General features: G+C 45.4%; 1 pseudogene; it reads right to left on the bottom strand.

The window, feature by feature from the left end:
* Positions 1-10,379: 10,379 nt before the first annotated feature.
* On the bottom strand, positions 10,380-10,928 carry LOC120842403 (annotated as a pseudogene).
* Between the last annotated feature and the right edge of the window lie 2,970 nt (positions 10,929-13,898).

Below are 13,898 nucleotides of genomic sequence, written 5' to 3'. Positions count from 1 at the left end.
TATTTATTGGGATGCCTTTTCATAAAAAAAACAAAGTGACTACAATTTTAGATTCTTTATTTAGTTTTGTTTCCTTTTTTTTATTAAGGACTGACAAAGTTTGGGACAAGGATGCAATACTTTTGTCAGGTGTTTTCAACTTTACCGCCAGTCGTTCCGGTTAGACAAGCGAGGGAGCGCAGGATGTCTCCAGGGCAAGTGGTGCCATCTCTGAGATGCGGCCGGAAACAGCGGCATATCGTCTGTTACTTCTCACGGACGGCGTCCTCTCACAGATGAAAACAGTTTTTTACTTCTAACTTTTATTCCGGTAATGGTAAGTGTTGAAACTTTGGTATCTTGCTCAAACGACTGGGGCTATGTTCTGACAGAGTTTGAGCTCTCCTCAATGTATAGTTTACTTTTGCGGTACGGAAACAGAGCTCGGTTTTCTCACGGACATGCTGTACTTCTCTGCTGCTGCCTGCCAGGTAGAATGATGCAACATACAGTTTAACTAGACATAGTTATTGATTGGCTGTCATTGTTGCAGCCTGTGACAACATACCATATAGACCGACACGTGGGCTTGACGTCATGGAGCTGCAGCAGCGCTGCCATCGCGCCAGACCTTAGCCGGAGCCGGGTGGTGTGGACAGAAGGCCACATGTTTTGCAAGGGTGTCATAGCATTTCAGCAAGCCGCAAAGTTGTGTAGTCATTATTTGCACCAAAGGTACAGAAAAAGTAGCAAAGTGAGTTTCCACAAGTTCCCGGCGGACTCTGAAAGGCGCAGAAGGCGGATAATAACTGTGGATTGAAAAGAACGGTCGCCTCACACAAACGACCGTTTGTGCGGCAAGTACTTTCTTAAAGGCAAGTATGGCTTCCATTTCAATCTCCGTCCCAAGGTTGCTTAGGTGCGAGGAAACCGTCATCTGATCGAGACCATCCAAATTTTTTTTCCCACGGTGTTCGCGCACAAAGCAACGGCCAAGTGCTCATCAATGGCTCGCTACGCCCGTGCTACCAAGTGGGAGGAGATTGGCGACAGAACGGACAAAGCGTTACCGCTTGTCGTGCCTTGTGGTCATGAGGGTAGGAAAACCAGCATGAGGGCGCTGTGTGTAATTATTCAATTAATAAAAACACTTCAGGAGACCCACAGTCTGCTGATCCCACTGGGCGAAAAATCTAAATAAACGACGATGTGAGCCGTCGACGTCGGTGGTAGCAACCTCATGTCGGAAGTCCAGTTTACGGCGTATGGATCGTCAAAGGCAACGCCATCCACGCACAATTTGTCTCGCTGCCGCTCAGGCTCCGGTAGCGACTTTAATAGTCGGTCATAACATAAAACATACGTTGGCAGGAAATACGATGCAAAATTGAAGCTATAACCACCTGTACAAAGTCAACAACAGGCGCACGCCACAGAATGCAATGGTGAAAACACGGAGAGCCTGGCCGCTTCTGCCCACATAGCTTCTGGCATGCGCGGCCTTCCGGCAGTGTTGGTAAGCACAGCTGCACAGCATGTCGGTCTCTACTTTGTGCCACTTATTGCACTTGACCACCCCGAGGTGGTGACACCACAAAGTTTTGTGGCGCTGATGCTGTCCCACTATAACAACCAACACCCCTAACATATGCCGACAAACAATCGGTGTCGGACAGGTTCTCGTTTGTCGTTGGACTTGAAGCGCCGGCAAGCAGTCCCACCCAGGAACACCTCTCAGAGAAAAACTTATCCTACTCACCTGCTTGTACCCTTTGTTGCCCCTCTTCCCACCCTTCTACCCCTCCTCTCATGGCTTGCTCTGCCGCTCAACCTTCAAAAAAGGCCTTGGCGGCCACTGATCGTTCCCGCAGTTCCCATCCCTCGATTGTTCGTAGTGGTCGTGGCTTGCTTGTTAGTGTTCGTGTTGCGAAAGGGAATTTGCAACGACTGGATTTGCTGGCGAAAACCTGGTGCACGAAGTGGTGCTTCAAGACGCCTTGCATCAGGATGAATACACCGATGTTTGAGGACTGACCAAAGACCGTTCACAACGAAGTAGGACACAAGGTTCCGGCAAACCATTCCGGCAGGCGAGAGAATGTCATCATGTTCTGTGATAATTGGGATGCCGTATGTCTCCCAAAAAACGCCTGCCCTCAATTATATGAATATATATAAATATAAACATCCTCAAAATCGGCGTGAAATTCCGTGGCGCTCCCCTTGAACGCCTCGACCGACCAAAAAAAAAATTATTCGTGAAATATAGTTTGAAAGAAGTTTGGTGTCGATTGTCACGACTGTTTGCCGAAAGTCCGCAAGAGCAAATGAAGACAAGCAGAAGCTTTAATCAAGAAATAAAGTAATCATCTTTACTTTCACCGTGTTTGTCGGCGCATTTTATGCCAAACGAGCAAAACACGAAAACCGCATCGCCACACTCTGTCTGTGTATTGTGAAGTGTCGTGTTGACAACTCCAATCCCACTAGGAAACAAGTTTCCTTGTCTCCGTATTTTGCTTCATGTCCGCCAGGTGGGACGGCAGGCTCCGACAAACAGGCTGTCTCTCGGTGTCATTTGTCGCTTGTTGTCATGTGTCGCTGTCGTTTGTTGCAGTGTGCCGCTCTAGTGGGACGCGGCTATAAGTCGCACGAGGGAACCAAAACAGGAGAAAAGGATGTCCCCTCCGATACAGTCTTGGGCAGTAACTAGTTACTATAGTCCGTTGCAACCTAAGAACGAAGAGCGAGGGTAAGTCGGGCCGGGGAGGAGGAAGCAGACGGAACGCTAAAGAGAGAGGGAGGTTTCCCCCTCTCTTCTCCAGCGTTCAGTTTGTTTCCTGCTCCCCGGCCCGTCTTACCTTCGCCCTTTGTTCTTAGGTTGCAACAGACTATAGTTGCTTTTTTTCGGTAACTTTTACCTGTAACGCAGTACTCTTTAATACTGGTAACTTGTAACTGTAACACTTACTTTTTTACTGGGTAACTGTAACTGTTTATGCCCTTACAGTTAGTTTTTTTTTACTATATAAATTAGAACCCACTGCTGCGGACATGCTGAAATTGCCACCTTGAAGTATTTATCTCGAAACTCTTCAACGACAAAAAAAAAAAAAAAAAGAAACGTGATTATGCATTTAACAAACAAAAAATTGCCTGTTTAGTCCATGACCGAGAATGGACGGATGATTCAGCACGAAACCAGTAGATGAAGGAAGCAGCACCCGTGGTGGTAGGGGCGGCAAACAATGTCTGTTTCACCGACTTTGGCTCACTCTTCTCTAGTGGGGACCATCTGCGGGTGTCGGTGGTCGAGCGACATGTCTCCGAGTATTCCGTTTGGACTGTGTCTGCACCCCCCCTCTCCCTTCCCCTTTGTCGGATATGTCCGTGCTGTCGTTTTTGTACCCAGCTGGTCGCCATTTCCTCTTCCCTATTCGTTTTCGAGGAATTCGTCCCCATATTGTGCAGAAAGCCGGCGCTTGTTTAACTTACTCATTCCCTTAGGGGCTTCTCGAGTAAGCACGAAGCCAGGTTCAAGTGCAATTGCCTTTTTTTGTTGGTAGGCTCAAGAAACACCCCAATGGAAGGACACTTTGTTGTGAAACCTATGGAGTGCTCCAGATGAAGCGATGATGTGTGTGTGTGGACTGGTCTTCCACGTTTGGCATTTCGGACAAAGACGCCGCTGTGGTCGTCGGACATTCGTGGAGCACCAGAAGGCCTCACTTTGCCTTCTTTTCAGATTTTCCCCTATTTGCTTTCGAAGTCTTTTGACCTGCTATGTTTAGGCCTTCTTCCGAGTATATGCCATAAGGAAATTATGTGATCATCTGTGTCCCTGTTCGTTTCGGAGTGAAAAATAAACGAAAATGTTCACTAACGTGGGCCAATGATGGGCCAATGACTATTTTGAGAAACAGTTGATTCTAAGTTATAACAATTATTGCAAATAAATTATGCACATCAAAATGCTCAAACGGCGAATGACTAAACAAGGCGAATGACTGAGTGGACACGGCAACACCGCCAAGACAATGTCACCAAGCGTGCCATTTTTTGTGCAGATCATCGTTGGATGCTTATCCGCAGCCTTGGACGCAACACCGACTTTATCTGCGGATGGAAACTCCGTTCATCGCCTTGTCATCAACGCATCGCAAGGGATGCACGTGGCCAGCGTCTTGAGCGCATCTCCGATGGGCATGGTGACGTCATCGCTTCTTGAGGAATCAGCGCCACCGATGGATATAAAAGGAATACCAGCGTCTTCAGGCCTCAGTGGACACGGCAACACCGCCGTGACAATGTCACCAAGCGTGCCACTTTTTGTGCAGGTTGGTGCTCGTAAGTTTGGTTTTCATATTGATCATTTTTGCTTGTTAGTGTTGCCGTGTTCACATGTAGTCCTTGATTGTCTACGTGAGTGTTTCTCAACAGCGGTGCTTTTACTAAAGCTATCCGGAGATGTTGAGGAAAACCCCGGACCGACTACGCAAGAAATGTTCAATGAAATGATTCAAACTCAGAAAGAAATCCTGTCTAAGATTTCAGAGATACAAACAAAACAGGCATCGTCCGAAGCAACGATGCTCCAAATGCAGAACAGACTACTGACAATAGAAAAAAAGCTACAAAGGGTTGATGAAATTGAGGCTAGACTTGAAAAGCTCGAACACTCTGTCGGCGGTTGCGACGCCGAAATTGAAACACTTGCCAGGCAAATTGACGAGTTAGAAAATCGTTCCCGACGAAACAATCTTATTGTTAGAGGTAGTAAAGAAGTTAGCAAAGAAACCGAAGAAATTTTACTAAAAAGGGTGAATGATGACGTTTTTGATAAGATTCTAAATAATAAACTAATCTCTATTGAGCGTATACATAGGCTTGGAAAAAAAGGTTTCAGGTAGAGACCGTCCGATTATGCTCAAGGTTTCAGACTTCCGAGATAAACTGGCTATTTTGAAGAACTGCTTCAAGCTCAAAGGTACCCACCCCAATCAGCATCTGTGAAGATTTCTCTAAAAGGGTTGTTGAGATCCGCAAAAACCTGTGGAATTCTACGGCAGAAGAGAGAGGAAGGGGTTCCAAAGTGAAATTAGTATTCGATAAGCTAAGAGTGGACGATGCCCTTTATGCCTGGAATGAAGCCATTAATGAGAGGTTTAAGTGCCATGAGGGTCCCCTCATGGCACTTAAACATGACTTGTAGTTGCGATCTGTGGTTGGAGCTGTAGGGGGGCATTTGCCATTGCATTGTCATAGTTGTGGGTGCAAACCTATCTTCAGTAAGACTAGTATCATTGGCAATGGTAGGGAAAGAGTGAATAGAGAAATTTTAGAGGCGCATGCAATCATCAAAGCCGGCGCGAACTGCGTAAGCCAAACGTCACTGGGCCTGAGTAGCAAAGAGATGTTTTTTTTGGACACGTGGTGAATTTGTCATGTGACGTAGGCGGAGTTGCTGTTTTCTTTGTTTTGTTTCCTTGTGATTAAATTTCAGTTGAGAGTCAGCGCTTGTCCTGTCTGCACTTCCTCTAGTCCCCGTTTTCTGCGCGCTGTTTGCCTTTTCGTCCCCTTGAGACTCGCATAGAAACCACCCCGGGAGATGAAAATAAGTGAAGAAAATTCAAAGAACCTGTGTGCTTCAAGATCATGAACAGGAATGCCAGAAGTATTTTGAATAAAGTCGATGTAATTGAAAGCATAATCCTGGAACATGACCCTGATATCGTCGTAATTACAGAAACGTGGTTGCATAAAGATGTCCTCGACTCTGAAGTAACTCCCCCGAACTACACAATAGTAAGAAAGGATAGAGAAGGAAGAGGCGGTGGAGTTGCTATCATGATTCAAAATAACATTCAGTTTTCTGCTCTTGATGAAGTATGTGACGTTGAAGCATTGTGGATTAAAACTAAGCTCAATAATAGTACTGTCTTTATTGGTGGAATGTATAGGCCTCCGAATTCGCCGGCTGATGTGATGATAAAGCTTCAAACTTATATGGATTTGAATCTACGTCACGAGGACAACATATTACTTTTGGGGGATATTAACTTACCCGGGGTAGATTGGTTATCACTTTCTCCTGGATCGACGGAAGTAGCTAGCTGTGACCAATTAATAGAGCCTGCGTTTTGCTACAATCTAACCCAGGTTGTAACTGATCACACAAGAGTGACTTCAACAAGATCATCAATTTTGGACCTAGTTTTTATATCGGCACGCTTGAAATCGTTTCTTTCCGGCTGTGAAACTATTGAGGGCCCTTCGGATCATAAAATGGTACTTGCGTCTTTTGAAATGACCCCAAATATCACGCATAAATACTCACAAAAGACGTTTCTAAATTTCGGGGCTGCCGATGATGTCAGCATGCTCGATTATCTTGAAGAGTCATTGGATGACCTCACGTTTCTTTTCCAATACAATGCCAGTACTGACACGCTATGGAACTTCTTTACGAACATGACTAAGCAATGCCTCGAGCGGTTTATTCCAAAGTATAATAAAAAATTAGGAACCAAAACCCCTGGATTAATAGGGAAATAATACATGCAAAAAGAAAACTCAAACGGAAGAGAGCGCGTTCACATTATTCGAATATCAAGGATAAACCATGCATTCACCGCATGAGTCAAGAATTAAAACGGCAAGTAAGGAAATCTAAAGAGAAATTTCACAATGTAACACTTAAAAAATTTCTCAGGGAGGCACCACACAAGTTTGGCGGTGCGTTAATCCCTCGGTCAAATCGCGTAGCACTAGCGATGAAACCAATGATGAAGAGTGCACGGAACAATTTAACACTTTCTTTTCGTCTGTGTTTATTGATGACGATGGAAACTTGCCTAGATTTGTTGACTTTTCAGATAGCCCTCCTATTAAAGATATAGAAATAAACGAGGAAGGAGTTTTGAACCTTTTACTTAATATCAATACAAAAAAGAGCCCCGGGCCCCACGGAATTCCAAATGAGTTTTTGAAAAGGTACGCAGTTTGGGTCTCCAAATATCTATCCATGATTATCAAGTCATCCATCAATAATTGTTCTTTTCCTAGTGCTTGCAAATGCGCGAAAGTGGTTCCTATCCACAAGGGTGGCAGTGTGTCTGACGTAAGCACCTATCGGCCCATTTCGCTTGTTAGTACATGTTCGAAGCTGCTTGAACATATCGTATCTAAACATTTAATGGATTATCTCGAAGATTATAAATTATTGTTCCGATCCCAGCATGGCTTTTGGAAGGGACTTTTTACCACAACCCAACTTATCGAAACTGTACATGACCTTTCTTATACGATTAATTGTCGCGGTCAAACTGACGTAGTGTTTTTGGACTTCGCGAAAGCGTTTGATAAAGTGTCGCACTCTAAGCTATTACTGAAAATTTACGTCATTTTTAAAAATTCAGTCGTCACACAGTGGTTTTCATCGTATCTTTCTTCTAGAGAACAGTCTGTAGAAGTTAAGGGATAAGTCTAGCCTTTCACCTGTATCTTCAGGGGTTCCCCAGATGAGTGTTTTGGGTCCCCTTTTGTTTTTAATATTCATAAATGATCTGCATAAAGACATAACCGTTCCAATCAGACTATTTACAGATGACTGTGTGATATACCATAGAATAGAAACTCCAGATGACCAGGACGAACTAAATCGTAATCTACAAAAAATTCAACAATGGTGTGATAATTGGCAGATGGTGTTAAATCTTGGAAAATCAGTCTTCATGTAACTATCTAGAAAAAAAAATATTTTAGCATACAACTATCACATTGACGGCGTCGGACTTAAAAGAGTAAAAGAGCATAAGTACCTAGGTTTAGTATTTACACCAGACCTACGTTGGAATACCCACATTGATAAAGTCTTTCTTAAGGCCAACAAAGCACTATGGTGCCTCAGGCGAAACCTTACTAGTGCAACTCCGGAAATAAGAAGCCTCACTTATACAGCTCTGGTAAGACCGATTATTGAGTACGCGAAAATTGTGTGGGATCCACATACTGTAACAAACTGCCATAAATTGAAAAAAATTCAGCGACTTGCTTCCAGGTTCATCTTTAACAAATTCGGCCAAGCATTTTCTCCTACAAAACTATGTGAACTCGCAAATCTCCCAACTTTGAAATCGAGGACCAAGTACGAAAGATTGAAATTCCTTTTCCAAATTATACATAACTTTATAAAGATCAACAAATCGGATTACTTCAAAATCAGCACTAACGAATCCATCTGTACGAAATGATTGTTTTAAATTCAGTGTTTTCCCTAGAACCATCAAAGAGTGGAATATGCTGCCCGATTCTGCTGTCTCGTCAACATCCCCTAATGCCTTTTTAGAAAGTATACATAATATTGTCGAATGTGACAGTCGTGAAAAGCCGTATTCGTACAAATACTGACCAAGTTTCAGCTTTCTTGGGAAATGTTAATACCTGTGCTGCTTTCAGTTTTGTAACTTTTTCTTGTGCGCGTTTAAGTGTATGAAGCGGTCTTGTGCAATCCATTGTCTTGTTTAATTACTCTTTGTATAGTGGTTACTTTCATCTTTTATTTTTGTATACCCACAGCTGTAATAGCATAATGGGCTGACAGTATTAATAAATGAATGATTGAATGAATGAATGAAAGAAACACCCTTTGGGTTTAAATTTTTCTAATCTCAGTTGACCAAAATATTGTTTTGGTTTGTGATTTCAGGAGTCCATTTTTGTACTGTAACGAGAAAGTAACGGCGTTACTGTTTTTGCAGTAACCGTAAGACGTTACTTTTGGAAGACGGGAACCGCAACTGTAAGAGAGTTACTTTTTCCCCCTAGGTATCTGTAACACTGTTACTTCTTGCTGGTAACGTGCCCATGACTGCTCCGATACTCTGCCGGAGCCGCATTTGCTTCATCAAATCGTCATTTATCTCGCGGTAATGTAATTCCAACTTTAACAATAAAGTACTAAAAAAACGACTTACTTTTGATCATTTCTTGTCGACTCGCTGACGACCAAAACCCGGGTCATCGCTGACAGGCGATGACTCGCGGCCGAATCGATTAAAGAATCCGATCGCAGATGGTCGTCGTGGGACCCGAGAGATCAGTGGACCCGATCCCCGAGTTCCTTCGCGCGTTTCCTACCCGGGATGCCCGGGATGCGAACAAAGTGAAAAAAAGAAAGAAAAAAAAACTCTTCATAGGACAAAATAAAAGCTACAGACGAACAACAGTAGAAACGACTGTAGCCAAGCCAAAACCAAGCTAAGAAACGGATTGCGAGCCAGCAGAAACCGAAACCAAAATAAATACAATTTTAGGGGCGTACGTTTTGGCCTCTAATAAAACAAGTAATTGAATGTGGCGTAGTTTCGCGTCATCTGGTGCAAAATGGCAAATTCGTTCCACCCCTGCTTACGCCAGAGAGTCATGCATTGCGTCGGAGGTTTGGGAAAGTTACGTGGATGACGTCATGCCCCCCCCCCCCCCCCCCCCACGTGAGTGCGCGAGCAGCGCGAGTGTGGCCAGACGGGGCCAGGCCGAGCGAGACTTAATGCGCCACGTGCTACCTCTCACGCCAGCCAGCGTGGTTAAAGTTGGTAAAATGGTTAAAGCTGTTGCGTAGCGGCAGCAGCGGCAGTTTTGTTTCTCTTCGGAGTCAAACGGCGTTTCAGGTGTCGCTCTTCCTTTGAATAAGTCGCACCGTGGGGCCCGGTACAATGACAGCACGTGCTTCCTTGCCGCATATGTGGTAAGTATTACATACCTCTTTATAGTGCTGCGGAGTCGCCGCTCTCTAATGATTCCGGAATCAATCCGCATTTTCGCGGCCTCAGAATGAAACGGGAATGGAGTGGCGGCAGCGCTGGAAGGTAGGGGCTTGGTTCTTATGCAAGCTATGTCGATTATCATTTAGGGCCTACGGGCCGATGACGCAATTCGCTTGGGCATGGTAAGCGACTTTCGAAACAGCATCATTGCACTGGAGCTGACTGACGGCTTGATTGTCTCCTATTCCTAACGAGGCAGAGGGCTGCGGAACCTTTACCTTCACTGGCTTATCCGCCGACGATGGATGTGGCCCGTCCTCGTGGCGTCACTTCCTCTACTCCCGGCCGCCATGAGGTACTGAGAGGTGGACGCTGCCGCCGCCGCCGCACGTGCGCCGCACGGAATTATCGCTACGGATACTGTACCGCCCGCACAGCGCGATGGCGAAAGCCACTCGCCATGAGTTCTGCCTTTCTATTTCGGTGAGCTTGTGGGCCCCAGAAGGGCTCGGTATGAGTCTAAAGTGAGGATGTGCGACGGCGTCGATCCGTACGCGCTACGCGTCGGCGCGGACGCCATGCGGACGTGCAGCCAGGCGCGACGCACGTGAACATAGTGGCACTGGATGCCCCTAACTATTTCACGAGTGGGTGGGTGAAGAGCCTGACAGCGATGCGGCCCCCATCGAAGCGTATCGTCGTGCTGAGCGAGGCGAGTTGACAGGCAATAAAACAAGTCTTTATGAGAGTGCCAACTCCGGCAAACAACGATACGCGGCAGGCACATAATGGAGGGTTGACGAGTCTTTATTGTCAAAAACTCGGAGGACTAAACTAAATACTAGGTTCGGTGACGTACACGCTTCCGGTAGAATTGCCTTTTCAGAGGTAGTGTTCGTGCGAGGTGAAGGAAGATCGGCCGCTGGCGTCTGCTGGCATTAAGTAAGGACGACCTCAGCTTCTCTTCCAACGGCGTAAAGAAAGGCGCTCACCCGTGTTCCCGCGTTGCGCAGGTGAGGTCCCGATAAGATGCTGTAGCGCTCCCACGTTGCAATCCAACATTTCCAATTGCTTGTGTCGTAGTCGAGCATTTTCGAGGTAGACTTCCCGCCATTTTCGCCATTGTGCTCCAGGCGGCGGTTTTCTCTTCTGTCTGGTTTTTCCTGGGTGCCCTCCGATCGCTGAACTGCATCATTCTATCCTCGAAGTTCATCGCTGCCACCATGGCGTGTGTGCAGTTGGGTCCAAAGGAGCGCAGATATGGTTTTGACATTTTCGTGTCTATCAGTACGCCAACTTCGGCAATGGCGTCCTTTCTCTACCGCGTCCGTCCGACGTTGGTTCGACGTACCTCGCATATGCAGCGCTATGTGTCAACAGCGCGTACCACTAATCCGCACCGGCAGGCCACAGCGGCCGGCGAGCTGTGATTGACCAAAAGATCAATTTATTTATGAAAAAGGAAAAAAAAATACTCTAGGTATTTAAATAAATGTTTTAATACATTTTTATATATGCACTAAATGTTCATTTAGGTAAACACGTTTTATGCTACTAATTATATTTTCCGATTAAAAAAATTGAGTTACTTACAATTTAATTACTTTTTTTTTTATAAATGCATGAAGGTACCTAGTAACCTAATTATATTTTCCGATTAAAAAAAATGTAGTTAATTAAAATTTTATTGCTTTTTTTATACATAAAGGTACCTAGTAATTAAAAATTTCCCTATTTGTATAAATCTAAAAATGCAAGTCTTTTTAGTTTTCTTCATTAGCAAAGGTCAATACACCCCCAACTTGTCAAAATTGGTGCCCCATGTGAACTAGGAATGGAAAACCATTTGAGCTCCGACTGCGCATTGCTTCAACCAGTTAATTAAATCCCTAACTGGTCCCAGTTTACTCCCACTCGTTCCCCAACTGCGCATGGTCAAACCAGTTTACTCCCAATTGGAAATGGTTTAAACCAGTTGACCCTTTAGCTGGTTCTTCCCAATTGACACCAGCTACCGTAAAATTCGAAACAAACTCTCCCGCCCTCAAAACCGTCAGCTCTATCTGCTTCCGCCAACAGCCGTAGGAGGAGGAGGGGGACAGGGCCGTACGGGTATGGCCGGACCTGGATGAGACTTTCCTCCTTTCACCATGTTCGCACCGCGCCCGCCAGCACGTGGTCACGCGGTTGCGAGCGGATGAGTTCTCGCTGCTCACTGATGGCTCTAAAGAGAGATTTTCACCGGAACCCCGCACCTACCCCATCAACGTCACTGTGCATGTGACCCAGAAGACGACGTACAAGTTATGAGGTGGCAAAAAACCTGGATCTTTTTCATATTTTTAAAATAAAAACTAGGGTATCCAGACAAAATCTGTTTTTTGTAGTTCACTTAAGAAGTGTCAGGCATCAACTTGCACAATTATTTAGGCAAAGCCCTGAAATTGTTGCACAGCTCCTTTAAAGAGTGGGTCGTCAGCGATTTACTGAACACCGGCGTGCCATTACTTAGCTTTCGTCGAAGTTCGGCTTTGCTGTTGTTTTGCTGTAGCGAAATGTCAAAATTCTTGTCCCATTCCCGTATCCGGTCGAGCTCGGAAGCGTCGAGACGTCTGGTGTACTTTTTTTCCGTTTTCACGATGCCATTGGACGTTCTAGATTTTCTTTGCCACTGTGTAGGAATGCATTAGCCCACCTGACACCGTCAAAAGAAGCGACAATGTTGTGTATCGATCGGGCTGCAAAGTAGAACTGGATCCTTGGGCTGAGTTTGGCAGATTAGTGTTGCCTGGGAGTGATCCGTGATAAGGGTGCAGAGCAGCGAGGGGGGGGGGGGGGGGGGGTTGCTTTCACGGAACGGTGCAGAAATGTGAATTTAGAAAGGGGGGGGGGGGGGTCGGGCTGGCTTGCTCGGAATTTTACGGTAGTCCCAGTTGAAACCACTTGAGATTACAACTGGTCCCAGTTAGATATTTTCGCCCGGGGACTAAGAAATGTGCTTGTACTTACTGCATTAGAAATTGCAGCAGCTTAGCTGTGTAAACTCGGCACCGCCACCTCAAAATCATCAACACTGGTGTGCTACAAATGCTGCACAATTACAGAAACGCAGCGAGAAAGGTAAACGCACGACCTGCAGCGTGATGCTACCAGACATCAAACGCTGCCTTGGCCACTATAGCACTTCGCACAGGGTGCGAACAGAAGCATCTAGCAATCCACATACAGTTGAGCAACATACTTTTTACCGGTAACGAAGTGACGACCGCAGACATGGGTACTTCCAATGTATGTGAGCCTGTCTGTATAGTCCCTTATGTGCCCACTTTCTAAATGTTTAAAAATCACTAACACGCTCAAATACTACAAGTTTCAGCCAGAGGCTTTGGCGTTTCTCGGACAGCAGCTTTGTATGCTCACACTATCGCATTATCACCTTTAGTGAATGGTGCTGCCCTACATTTCGCTCTGTGTTACTGCGCTGTGCAGAGGACTTGCGTCTGCTTCGGGAGCTGAATATAGCACACATGGGCATGACTGCACCACTGCAACCGTGAATGCACAGCAGAAGAAACGTGCACTGTTGGCATCGCAAACGCTGTAGCGACGCGGCCAACGCTGCTGGCGCCGATCCCGAAACTATGTCAGTACCTGGTAATGGCGCTGAGATATCCCATAAGCCCCGACTGAGATGTCAGTGAGACCTATGTGTATGGTGAACATACTCCTCAAAGTCGAAAGCGGGACAACAAGGGGAGGGGAGAGTGAAGGGAGGGCAAAGCAAGACAGAAAGAAAAAACCTATTACTATAAAGCGAAAACACACTTTTCTGGGGCTTTAGCTGAATAGTTGAGTACACACACACTTTTCTTACACGTTCTGCAAAACCTACGCAAGCCAAATGTAGTACTATCAAAAGCTGCCCCGTATACACATCTGTGCAAACAAAACTTCTTACTAAGTGGAGCCACAGAAGACGCTAAAAATCATACTCTATTGGAGATAACATTTTTATTCTATATGTGCTTATTCAAATACTGTCATGACTCGATGTACTGACTTCACGAGCAAGTTGTCCACAAAAACAAGACATTTGTCTGTGTTCAGATAGAATGACAGTAGAAATGAACCTCTAAAACGGGACTGTCCCTGCCA

The sequence above is a fragment of the Ixodes scapularis genome, unplaced genomic scaffold (assembly GCF_016920785.2).
Source record: "Ixodes scapularis isolate PalLabHiFi unplaced genomic scaffold, ASM1692078v2 PGA_scaffold12__126_contigs__length_90152505, whole genome shotgun sequence".
NCBI lineage: Eukaryota > Metazoa > Arthropoda > Arachnida > Ixodida > Ixodidae > Ixodes > Ixodes scapularis.
The sequence above is the reverse complement of the archived record's forward strand: the minus strand, read 5'-3'. Positions and strand labels throughout refer to the sequence as shown.